The sequence below is a fragment of the Hemiscyllium ocellatum genome, chromosome 1 (assembly GCF_020745735.1).
Source record: "Hemiscyllium ocellatum isolate sHemOce1 chromosome 1, sHemOce1.pat.X.cur, whole genome shotgun sequence".
NCBI classification, from domain to species: Eukaryota; Metazoa; Chordata; class Chondrichthyes; order Orectolobiformes; family Hemiscylliidae; genus Hemiscyllium; species Hemiscyllium ocellatum.
Window position 1 is genome coordinate 103,456,509 of NC_083401.1, and position 13,265 is coordinate 103,469,773.

The following is a 13,265-nucleotide window of genomic DNA, read 5'->3' on the forward strand; positions in this document are numbered from 1 at the left end:
AACCTATCTATCTCAGTCTTGAGTATGACTTGGCTTCCACCGCCTTCTCTGGCAATGAATTCCATAGATTTTTCACTGACTGAAAATGTTTCTCCTTGTCTCTTTTCTGAAAGGTCTTCCCTTTACTCTAAGACTGTGCCCTCAGGTCCTAGTCTCTCCCACCAATGGAGACATCTTCCCAACATCTACCCTGTCCAGGCCATTCAGTATTTTGTAAGTTTCAATTAGATTCCCCACTCATCCTTCTACTCTCTGTTGAGTGTTGACCCTGAGTCCTCAAACGTTCCTCAGATGTTAAGCTTTTCATTCCTGGGACCATTCCTGTGAACATGCTGCAGGGCCAGTACATCCTTCCTGAGATATTGGGCCCAAAACTGCACACAGTACTCTAAGTGTGATCTGACCAGATAGTCATATAACCTCAGAAGTACATTCCTGCTTTTATATTCAAGTCGTCTCAAAAATGTTGTTATTGCGTTTGCCTTCCAAACTACTGACTCAACCTGCAAGTTTACCTTGAGAGAATTCTGCACTAGAATTCCCAAGTCTCTTTGCACTTCAGACTTCTGAATTCTCTACCCATTTGGAAAATAGTCCATACCTCTTCTTCCTTCCAAATTGCATGACCTCACACTTTCCCATGTTGTACTCCATCTGCCAATTCTTTGCTCTAGCCTGTCTAAACCCTTCTGCACTCTTCCCACCTCCTCAATGCTACCTGTCCCTCTACCTATCTTTGTATCATCTGCAAACTTAGCCAGAATGCCTTCAGTTTCTTCATCTAGATCGTTAATGTGTAAAATGAAAAGTTGTGGTCCCAACACTGAGCCTTGAGGAATACCACTTGTCATCGGCTGACATCTTGAGAAGGACCCTTTCTGCCAGACAGCCATGCTTCTATCCATGCTAGCACCTTGCCTCTGACACAATGGGCCTCCTGTGCAGCACCTTGTCAAAGGCCTTCTTGAAGTCCAGGTAGATAACATTCATTGGATCTCCTTGGTCTAACCTGCTCATTATTTCCTCAAAGAATTCTAATAGATTTGACAGCCATGACCTCCCCTTGATGAAACCCTACTTAACTTGCCCTGTTTTACCATACCACTTCCAAGTATTTAGAAATCTCATTCCTCACATTGGATTCCAGAATCTTACCCACGAGCAAGCTTAGGTTAATTGGTCTGTAATTTTCCATCTTTTGCCTTACTCTCTTTTTAAACAGGGTGTCACATTAGTGAATTTCTATTCCCCTGGGACCCTCCCTGATTCTAGCAATTCCTGAAAGATCAGACCAATGCCTCCACTATCTCTTCAGTTATCTCCCTTAGAACTCTGGGGTGTAGTCCATCTGGTCCAGGTTATTTATCCACCTTCAGACTATTCAGCTTTTCTAGCTTCTTGCTGATGGCCACCATACTCAGCTCTGCCCCCTCTCTCTTGAATCTTTGAGATATTACTAGTGTCTTCCGCTGTGAAGACTGAAGCAAAGTAATATTCAGTTCCTCAGCCATTTCCTTATTCCCCACAATTATCTCTCCAGTGTAATTTTCCAGTGGTCCAATGTCCACTTTTGCCCTTTGTATATCCACAGAAACTCTTACGGTCTTCCTTTATATAACTAGCTAGCTTATCCTCATATTTACTCTTCTCCCTCCTCATGGTTTTTTGTTGCCCTCTGTTGGTCTTTGTAAGCTTCCTAATCCTCTTGTTTCCCACTGCCCTTTGCCATATTATATGTTTTCTCTTTTGTTTTAATCTTACCCCTCACTAGCCTAGTCATCCATCATTGCCTCATCCTCCCTGTACTCTGCTTCATTTTCCTCGGAATGATGTCTCCTGAATTTCTCCCGGAAACTCCTTGCTGTTCCATTGTCTTTCCTGGTAGGCATCTCTCCCAATCCATTCTACCCAGCTCCTTCCTCATGCCTCTGTAGTTGCCTTTATTCAGCTGTAATACTGTTACCTCTGATCCTATCTTCTCCTTCTCAAATTACAGAGTAAATTCAATCATATTATGATCACTGCCTGCTCGGGGTTCCTTCACCTTAAGCTTCCTTACCATGTCTCTCTTATTGAAAAACACTAAATCCAGTATTGCCTGTTCTCTAGTGGGCTCCACCACAAGCTGTTCCAAAAAGCCAATTTGGAAACATTCCACGAATTCCTTTCCTTGCAATCCACTACCAACCTGATTTTCCCAGTCCACCTGCATATTGAAATCTCCCATGATCACTGTAACTTTGCCTTTCCTACATATCTTTTCTATTGCCTGGTGTAACTTGTGTCCCAGCTTCTGATTACTATTTGGAGGCCTTCACATGATTCCACCTGTGTTTTTTTTTACCTTTGTGATTCCTCAATTCTGTCTACACAGATTCTACACCATCTGAACCTATTTTGTTTTTTAATGTTGATTTAATTTCATTTCTTACTAATAAGGCAACTCCACCCCCTCTGCCCGCCTGCCCACCTTTACAATAAGATGTATATCTTTGAATATTCAACTCCTGATCCTGATCCCTTTGCAGCTAGGTAACATCATCAGTGAGGCTCTAGTGAAGAGCTGGTGTTATGTCCCGCTTTTTATTTATGTATCTTGGTTCTTTAAGGCTGGTGATTTTAAAAAAAACAGAAATTATATCACCTGCTTTAAGAAACCAAGTCACAAAAATAGAAAGTGGGACAGAACATCAGTGCTTCACCGGAGGCTCATTGATGATGTTACCTAGTGTGGTGAAAACATCTGAAAACAATCCTTCCACCTCAGTGAGCAAACTTACAACCAGAGTGCTGTCCAATTTGTGTCTGTGCTGGAGATTTTTATAACCTTTCCTGAATTTTGCCCTCATACCTCCTCCTTTAATACAGGGTTTCTTATTTCCCCTATAATTGAACCCCCCATCCATTTAGTTGAAAGCCCTAACAATGCGATTCGCTAGGTCTCTAGTCCCTGCACAGTTCAGATTAAGACTGTCCCATTAGAACAGATCCTTTCTTACCCACTACTTCTTCAAATGTCTGATGAATTCAAACCCATTTTTTGGTTAGATTAGATTAGATTACTTACAGTGTGGAAACAGGCCCTTCGGCCCAACAAGTCCACACCGACCCGCCGAAGCGAAACCCACCCATACCCCTACATTTACCCCTTACCTAACACTACGGGCAATTTAGCATGGCCAATTCACCTGACCCGCACATCTTTGGACTGTGGGAGGAAACCGGAGCACCCGGAGGAAACCCACGCAGACACGGGGAGAACGTGCAAACTCCACACAGTCAGTCGCCTGAGGCGGGAATTGAACCCAGGTCCCTGGCGCTGTGAGGCAGCAGTGCTAACCACTGTGCCACCGTGCCGCCCCTTAATTTCTCCCACACCAATCTTTGAGCCACATATTTACCTGCTTATTCTTACTGACTCTGTGCCAATTAGCTCATGGCTCAGGTAGTAATCCAGAGATTATTACCTTTTTGGTTCTGCATTTTAGTTTAACTCCTAGCTTTTTATACTCCCTTAGCAGAACCTCTGCCCTAGTTTTATCCATGTTGTTGGTACCTACATGGATCATGACCACTGGATCTTTACCGTCCCACTCCAAGTTCCTCTGCAGCCCAGATAAGACATTCTGACCTCAGCACCAGGCAGGCAACACAACCTTCATTCAGGACTCTCAATTCTGGTCACAGAGAATAGGTCTATGCCTCTAACTTTACTATGCCCAATTATAATAACATTTCTCTTCTCTTCCCACACTTGAATGGCTCCCTGTGCCACAATGCTGTGGTCCGTCAGCACATCCTCCCTGCAGTCGTTATTCCTGTCCACACAGGGCTCAAAACTCTTGAACCTGTTGGATGTGGACACGGGCTGAGGCTCCTGCATCTCCATCTCCTTGATCCATCTGCCTGCCTCACTCACAGCCACACCTAACTGTTCCTGACCACTGGCTGAATTAGGGTCAGTTAGTCTAAGGGGTGTGACTGTCTCCTGAAATACAGCAACCAGGTAACTCTCCCCCTCCCTGATGTGTCGCAATGTTTGAAGCTCAGACTCCAGCTCATCGACTCTGAGCCAGAGTTCTTCCAGCAACCGCATTTACTACAGACATGGTCACTAGGAACCACAATGAAGTCCACCAACTCCCACATCATGCAGAAACAGCACATCACCTGACCCTCCATCCTTATTTTATTTTCTGTGACGTTTCATTCTTGATGCCCCATAAGAGGAAATAGCCCCTCTACATCTACTTTTCAATCCCATTTAACATCTCATACATCTCCATTCGATCTCCTAAACTATCCAATCTCTTCATAAGACAAGCCCCATATCTCTGGAATTAATTTAGTGAACCTCTTCTGGACTGCTTGCAATGTGACTACATTGCTTTTCGAGGAGAAACTCTGTGCAAAATTCAAGATGCTCTATTCCAAACACAATAAATTCCATTAACCTTCTTTATCACCTGCTGCACCTGTATCCAAGTCACCTCAAATCCTAGCTGAAATGATTTGGCAGAATGTATGGTACATCCTACCTATTCATTGATCATTGAGTGTTGGGCAATTGAGCAAGATCTTTGTGTTGATTGTTGCAATTTTGTGCAGTACCAATGGAAAAACTATTACCATCCTCAGTATAATTTACACTCAGAAAGCAACAGTGAACAACCTTGCCCAGCACTAATTGTCTAACCACTCTTAAGAATATTCTTCTTCAAAGACAGAAGAAAGCTGAAAACAAATTGTTAGATCAGGTGGAGAATCACCAATACTGCATGCTGGACAGAGTGTACAAGTTAGAAATGCAAATACAAGTACTTTGATACCAGCAAAGCTTTTGAAAATATGCAACCAGCCAGGAGAGTATAAAGTCATTCCTAATCGTGATACTTCACTGATAAGGAACAGAAGCCAACACACACCAACATACGGCACACCAATTATGCTCCAAACAAAGTCAGGAAGAACACTGTACATATCTCATTAACATGGTTGAATTTTTTGAAGAAGTAATGAAGAGGATTGATGAGGGCAGAATGGTGGATGTGATCTGTAAGGTTGGATACTGTTCCTCAAGGAAGACTGGTTAGCAAGGTTGGATCACTCAGAATACAGGGAGAACTAACCAATTGGATACAAAACTGGCTCGAAGATAGAAGACAGAGGTGGCGGATGAGGGTTCCTTGTCAGACTGGAGATTGGTGACCAATGGTGTGCCACAAGGATCGGTGCTGGGTCCATTGCTTTTTGTTATTTGTATAATTGATTTGGAAGTGAACTGAGAGGGTATGGTTAGTATGGGCTGAGGAGTGGCAAATTTAATTGAGGAGTTTAATTTAGATAAGTGTGAGGTGCTGCATTTTGGAAAGGCAATCAAGGCAGGACTTATGAAGGGTAAGGTCCTAGGGAGTGTTGCTGAACAAAGATATGTTGGAATGCAGGTTCATAGTTCGTTGAAAGTGGAGTTATAGGTAGATAAGATAGTGAAGAAGGCACTTGGTATGCTTACCTTTATTGGGCAGTGAATTGAGTATAGGAGTTGGGAGGTCGTGTTGCAGCTGTATAGGACATTGGTTCAGCCTCTATTGGAATACTGTGTGCAATTCTGGTTTTCCTCATGTAGTGAAACTTGAAAGAATTCAGAAAAGATTTACAAGAATTGTGCCAGGGTTGGAGGGTTTAATCTACAGAGATAGGCTGAATAGGCTGTGGCTATTTTCCTTGGAGTGTCGGATGCTGAGGGGTGACTTTATAGAGGTCTATAAAATCATGAAGGGCAAGGATATGGCCAATAGACGAGATCTTTATCAAGGTGGGAAAGTCCGAAGCTAGAGGGCGTAGATTTAGGGTGAGAGGGGAGATATTTAAAAGGGGCCTAAGGGGCAACTTTTTCACACAGAGGGTGGTGTGTGTATGGAATAAGTTGCCTGAGGAAGTGGTGGAGGCTGGTACAATTGCAACATTTAAAAGCATCTGATTGGGGTGCGTGAATTGGAAGGGTTGAGGGATATGGGCCAAATGCTGGCAAATGGGACTAGATCCTGGTAAATCTTTTCTGAACCCTCCCTAGATTAATCATTTCCTTTGTAAAACAGGGTGATCAGAACTGCACACAGTACTGAGGCAGAAGAGGGCTCACCAATTCCTGTACAACCTCAACATGATGCCCAAACGCCTATACTCAAAAGTCTGAGCAATAAAGGCAAGTGTGCTAAATGCTTTCTTAATCACCCTGTCTATATGTGACCCAATAACGTACCTGAACCCTTAGGTCTCTCTCCAACACTACACAAAACCCTACTTTTAATTGTATAAGTCCACCCTTGTTTATTTTACCAAAATGTAATATCTCACATTTATCTAAAGTATTTCTGTCTGCCGTTCCTTAGCCCTTTGACCCAATTAGTCAAGTTCTGTTTGTAATCTTAGACAACCTTCTTCACGATTTGGAGATGCTGGTGTTGGACTGGGGTGTACAAAGTTAAAAATCACACAACACCAGGTTATAGTCCAACAGGTTTAATTGGAAGCACAATAACTTTCGGAGCGCAGCTCCTTCATCAGATGATTGTGGAGGGCACAAATCTAAGGCACAGAATTTATAGCAAAAATTTACAGCGTGATGTAACTGAAATTATTCATTGAAAAATACATTGATTGTCTATTGTTTTTCATCTGTTCGAATACCAGGATGGTTTCACTTCTTTCATATGCAAATCACAAAATCTTTTTTATATAAAAAGTTGCATTCTCAGTTTAGCTGTAACAATGGGTCTTAGCTAGACAATATGTTGAAGATGTTAGACCTCTGTGTTCTCTGTCTATGCCATGATGTTTAGATTGATTCTAATCTAAAAAGTGAGATAACAGAGTTTTACATGAATTCATGCAGTTTTTGAGCAAAATACAATGTAACTCTGCAAGTATAAATTCACCCCACAAAATATATGTGTGCATGTGGGTCTTTGTCTGTGTGTGTCTATCTGTCTGGGTTGGAGGTTGTGAGTGTGAGAGGGAGTGTATATGTATGTGTAGTGAGTGTAGAGTGTCTTAAGTCTGTGAGGGCGTGCATGTGTGAGTGTGGGAGTGTGTGTGCGTGTCTGGGGTAGGGGGGTTGTGAGTGTCTGTGAGAGAGAGTGTATATGTGTGTGCATAAGTGTAGAGTGGTCTAAGTCTCTGAGAGGATGCCTGTGTGAGTGTGGGAGTATGTGTGTGTCTGTAAGAATGTGTGTGAGTGCCTGTGTGTGTGTCAGTGTATATGTGTGTATGTGCGTATATAAGAGTGCCTGTGAGTGTGTGTGTGTGTGTGTGTGTGTATATAGTGTAATGGTGATCACCTGTAATGTGACACGAACCCAAGGTCCCGATTGAGGCCCTCCCTACGGGTATGGAACTTAGCTATCAGCCTTTGCTCGGCCACTTTTCTCTGCTACCTGTCCTGAAGTCCTCCTTGGAGGATGGTCACCCAAAGGTCTGAGGTCGAAGGTCCTGGATCGCTGAAGCGTTCCCCAACTGGGAGAGAACACTCCTGTCTGTTGATTGTTGTGCGGTGTCCATTCATCTATTGTTGTAGCCTTTGCTCAATTTCCCCAAAGTACCATGCCTCCGGGCATCCTTGCCTGCAACGTATAAGATAGACAACGCTGGCTGAGTCATATGTGTACCTGCCACGTATAAGGTGGGAGGTGTCCCCACGTATAATGGTGGTATCCATGTCCACACTCTGACACATCTTGCAGCACCATATGACAGGGTTATATGGAGTTGTCTTGAGAGCCAGGCAGCTTGCTACGAACAATAATTTGTTTGAGGTTTGGCGGTTGTTTAAAGGCAAGCAGTGGAGGTGTGAGGATACCATCATTACACGTGGGGACACCTCCCACCTTGTACGTAGCAGGTACTCATGTGATTCAGCCAACGTTGTCTACCTTATATGTTGCAGGCAAGGATGCCCTGAGGCATGGTACATTGGGGAAACCAAGCAAAGTCTACGAGAACAGATGAATGGGCACTGCACAACAATCAACAGACAGGTGTGTTGAGGAACACAGTTAGGGAACACTTCAGTGGTCCAGCACATTCAACCTCGGACCTTCGGGTGACTATCCTCCAAGGTGGACTTCGGGACAGGCAGCAGCAAAAAGTGGCCGAGCAGACACTGATAGCTAAGTTCCATACTCATAGGGAGGGCCTCAACCAGGACCTTGGGTTCATGTAACATTACAGGTGATCGCCGTTGCACTCCTACACACACACACACACACACACACACACACACACACACACACACACACACACACACACACACACACGTTCCTATATACACAGACACACATATGCACAAGCATCCTCAGAGACTTAGACCACTCTACACTCATGCACACACATATACACTCTCTCTCACAGACACTCACAAACCTCCACCCCAGACACGCACACACACTCACACATGCACCCCCTCACAGACTTAAGACACTCTACACTTACTACACACACATATACACTCCCTCTCACACTCACAACCCCCAACCCAGACAGACACATACATAGACAGACAAAGACCCACATGCTCACATATATTTTGTGGGGTGAATTTATACTTGCAGAGCTGCATTGTTCTTTGCTCAAAAACTTCATAAATTCATGTAAAACTCTGTTATCTCACTTTTTGGATTAGAATCAATCTAAACATCATGGCATAGGCCGAAAACACAGGGGGCTAACACCTTCAACATATTGTCTAGCTAACACCCATTGTTACAACTAAACTGAGAATGCAACTTTTTAAAAAAAGGTTTTGTGATTTACACATGAAAGAAATGAAACCATCATGGTATTCGAACAGATAAAGGACTCAACAGACAATCAATGTATTTTTCAATGTATAATTTCAGTTACATCACACTGTAAATTTTTGCTATAAATTCTGTGCCTTAGATTTGTGCCCTCCACAATCACCTGATGAAGGAGCGGCACTCAGAAAGCTAGTGCTTCCAATTAAACCTGTTGGACTATAACCTGGTGTTGTGTGATTTTTAACCTTCTTCACTGTTTACTGTGCCACCAATTTTGGTGACATCTGTAAACTTACTAACCAGGCCTTCTATATTCTCATCTAAATCACTCATGTAGATGGTAAACAAATGCAGTCCGAGCATCCATACCTGTGGAACACCACTGGAAACAGGCCTCCAGACCAAAAAACAACTCTCCACCACCACTCTGTCTCCTTTGTATGCAATTGGCAAGCGCACCCTCAATCTCATGTGATCTAAGTTTACTAATCAGAACTTTATGAAAGTCCAAGTAAACAATGTCTACTGGTCTGCCCTCATCAATCTTCTTGGTTACTTCCTTGAAAAACCCTAATCAAGTTTTTAAAACTCAATTTCCTCATAGAAAACCATGTTGACTATCCCTAATCATTCCTTGCATCTCCAATTGCCTATAAATCCTCTCTTTCAGAATTACCTCCAACAACTTACCCACCATTGAAATCAAACACAGAGGTCTATAGTTCCCAGACTTCTCCTTACATCCCTCCTTAAACAAAGGCATAACATTAGCTACTCTCCAGTCATCTGACACCTCACCCATAGTTATAGGTGAACAAATATTTCTACAAAGTGCCCTACTATTTCCTCCCTAATTTCCACAACGTCCCTGGATAAACTAGATCAGCTCCTGAAGATTTATCCATCTTTATATTTTCTAAGGCCTCCTGCACTTACTCTTCTGTAATGTGAACTCTTTTCAAAACATCAATATTTAAAACACCAATGTAAAAACATCAATGTAATTTTAAAGAAGTTCTGGGATTTATGCATCAAAGAACAGAAACGAGCATATCCCATTATAAAATATGAAAGTTTTAGTGTAAGATTGCTTAGTTTCACATTTCCATGACACCGGACTCCTTGAGCTATAAATTCTTTGAGCATGATCTTAACCTCCACAACCACCTAATGAAGGAGCAGCACTCCAAAAGCTAGTGCTTCCAAATAAATGTTGGACTTTGACCTGGTGTTGTGTGATTTTTAACTTTGTCTACCCTAGTCCAACATCGGCACTTCCAAGTCATATTTATTTCCCTGAGTTTTCTAGCCTCCATTTTATTCTCCACAGCAAAAATTGGTGCAAAATATTCATTTAATACCTCTTCATCTCTCTCATCTCCTGAGGTTCAACACAAAAATGACCTCTTTGGTCTTTAAGAAGGCCTACTCTCTGTCTAGTTGCTTTCTTGCTGTAAATGTAGAATCTCTTTGGATTATCCTTAACCCTAAATAACAAGGCTATCTCATTTTGGTCCTTCTTGTACATCTTCAAACAGAGCCTAAGTTTAAGATCTCTGTTACAGGAATGAAGTAACATTCATAAAATTATCTCAACTTCAGCTACAAATTAGGATGGGATGGTGGCTGAATGGTTAGCACTGCTGCCTCACAGTGCCAGGGACCCAAGTTCAATTCCAGCCTTGGGCGACTGTCTGTGTGGCGTTTGCACATTCCAAACAGTCCACAGTCCAAAGATGTGCTGGCCAGGTGAATTGGCCACATTAAATTGCCCATAGTGTTAGGTGCATTAGTCAGGGGTAAATGTAGGGAAAGAGTCTGGATGGGTCACTCTTTGGTGGGTTGGTATGGACTTGTTGGGCTGAAGGGCCTGTTTCCACTCTGTAGGGAGTCTAGTCTAATCTTGGAGTAACATGAATATTTGGTACCAACACTTTTGTAAAACATTGCAGATTTAATTATTGATTTTTTGACAATTGAATATAAATAAATGTTAGTCAAGTCCAATGTTGTTAGTGTTCTTTGAATCATCTTAATACATCAAGTTCATACTGAAGAAGGGAGCAGTGATTCTGATCATTATTAACATGCTGTGAAATAAATTTTATATCACATTAGAGTGATGATATTTTTTTCCAAAAGATTCATTGAATTATCTGGATCTGGTACAACATAACCAGACTTTCCCTAATTAAACACAAATAGATTCCAATTAAAGTTGACCAACTAACTAATTTATTAAGTGGCAGTGCCATAAATGAGCCACATACGAATGAGTTGCATATATTTGCTGGCAACAGTGGTCCAGATCTTGTGATCAATGTCAATGCTGTACACATTGCCTGTACCTGTGAATAATTCTACACTCGGACTTTTGAAATCTTTCCACCAGAACTTTGATTCTGGCTGCAAGAGTGATAAATGAGTGGATCTAACCTCATTTAGCTCATTTGTGCCACGTGATAGAGATTCGAGGAATAGGGAGAGAGAGCAGTTAAATGCGTGGCTACAGGGATGGTGCAGGAGGGAGGGATTCCAGTTTCTGGATAACTGGGGTTCTTTCTGGGGAAGGTGGGACCTCTATAAACAGAATGGTCTACACCTGAACCTGAGGGGCACCAGTATCCTTGAGGGGAGGTTTGCTCGTGCTCTTTCGGGGGGTTTAAACTAACTCTGCAGGGGCATGGGAACCTAGACTGTAGTTTTAGGATGCAGGACCTGGAGTGTAGGGAGGTTAGGAACCAGGCATCAATCTCGAAGGAGGCTGCCTGTAAACAGGAAGGTGACTTGAAGTGTGTATACTTCAATGCGAGAAGTATACGAAATAAGGTAGGTGAACTTGCAGCGTGGGTTGGTACTTGGGAGTTCGATGTTGTGGCTATTACAGAGACATGGGTAGAACAGGGACAGGATTGGTTGTTGCAGGTTCCAGGGTTTAAATGTTTTAGGAGGGTCAGAGGTGGGGGTAAAAGAGGGGGAGGTGTGGCATTGCTTATCAAAGATAGTATTACAGCGGTGGAAAGGACGATTGATGAAGACTCACCATCTGAGGTAGTTTGGGCTGAGCTTAGGAAAGGTGAGGTCACCCTGTTAGGAGTTTTCTATAGGCCTCCTAATAGTCCTAGAGACGTAGAAGAAAGGATTGCGAGAATGATTCAGGAGAAGAGTGAAAGTAATAGGGTGGTTGTTATGGGAGACTTTAACTTTCCAGATATTGACTGGGAAAGCTATAGCTCGAGTACGTTAGATGGGTCGGTGTTTGTCCAATGTGTGCAGGAGGGTTTCCTGACACAATATGTAGACAGGCCAACAAGTGGTGAGGCCATACTGGATTTGGTTCTGGGTAACGAACCAGGCCAGGTGTTAGAATTGGAGGTAGGTGAGCACTTTGGGGATAGTGACCACAATTCGGTGACTTTTACTCTAGTGATGGAGAGGGATAAGTGTGCACTGCAGGGCAAGAGTTATAGCTAGGGGCAGGGAAATTATGATGCGGTGAGGCATGACTTAGGATGCGTGGCTTGGAAAAGTAGGCTTCAAGGGAAGGGTGCAATCGATATGTGGATATTGTTCAAGGAACAACTACTGAGTGTCCTTGATAAGTATGTACCAGTCAGGCAGGGAGGAAAGAGTCGTGTGAGGGAGCAGTGGTTTAATAAGGAATTGGAATCCCTTGTTAAAGGGAAGAGGGCGGCCTATGTAAAGATGAGGCGTGAAGGTTCAATTGGGGCGATTGAGAGTTATAAGGTAGCCAGGAAGGATATAAAGAGAGAGCTAAGAGCAGCAAGGAGGGGACATGAAAAGTCCTTGGTTGATAGGATTAGGGAAAACCCAAAGGCTTTCTATAGGTATGTCAGGAATAAAAGGATGACTAGGGTAGGAATAGGTCCCGTCAAGGATAGTAGTGGGAAGTTGCGTGTGGAGGGTTCAGAGATTGGGGAGACACTGAATAAATACTTTTCATCAGTATTCGCTCAGGAACAGGACATTGTTACCGATGTGAATATTGAGTCACAATTAATTAGAATGCATGGCTTTGAGATATGTAGGGATGAGGTGTTGGCAATTCTGGAAAGGGTGAATGTAGATAGGTCCCCTGGGCCTGATGGCATTTATCCTAGGAATCTCTGGGAAGCAAGGGAGGAGGTTGCAGAGCCATTGGCCTTGATTTTTATGTCCTCGTTGTTTACAGGAATAGTGCCAGAAGACTGGAGGATAGCGAATGTGGTTCCCTTGTTCAAGAAGGGGAATAGGGATAACCCTAGTAACTATAGGCCAGTGATTCTCACTTCTGTTGTGGGCAAAGTCTTAGAGAGAATTGTAAGGGATAGGATTTATGAACATCTGGATAGGAATAATGTGATCAAGGATAGTCAGCATGGTTTTGTGAAGGGCAAGTCATGCCTCACAAACCTTATTGAATTCTTTGAGAAGGTGACTCAGGAGGTGGACGAGGGTAAAGCGGTA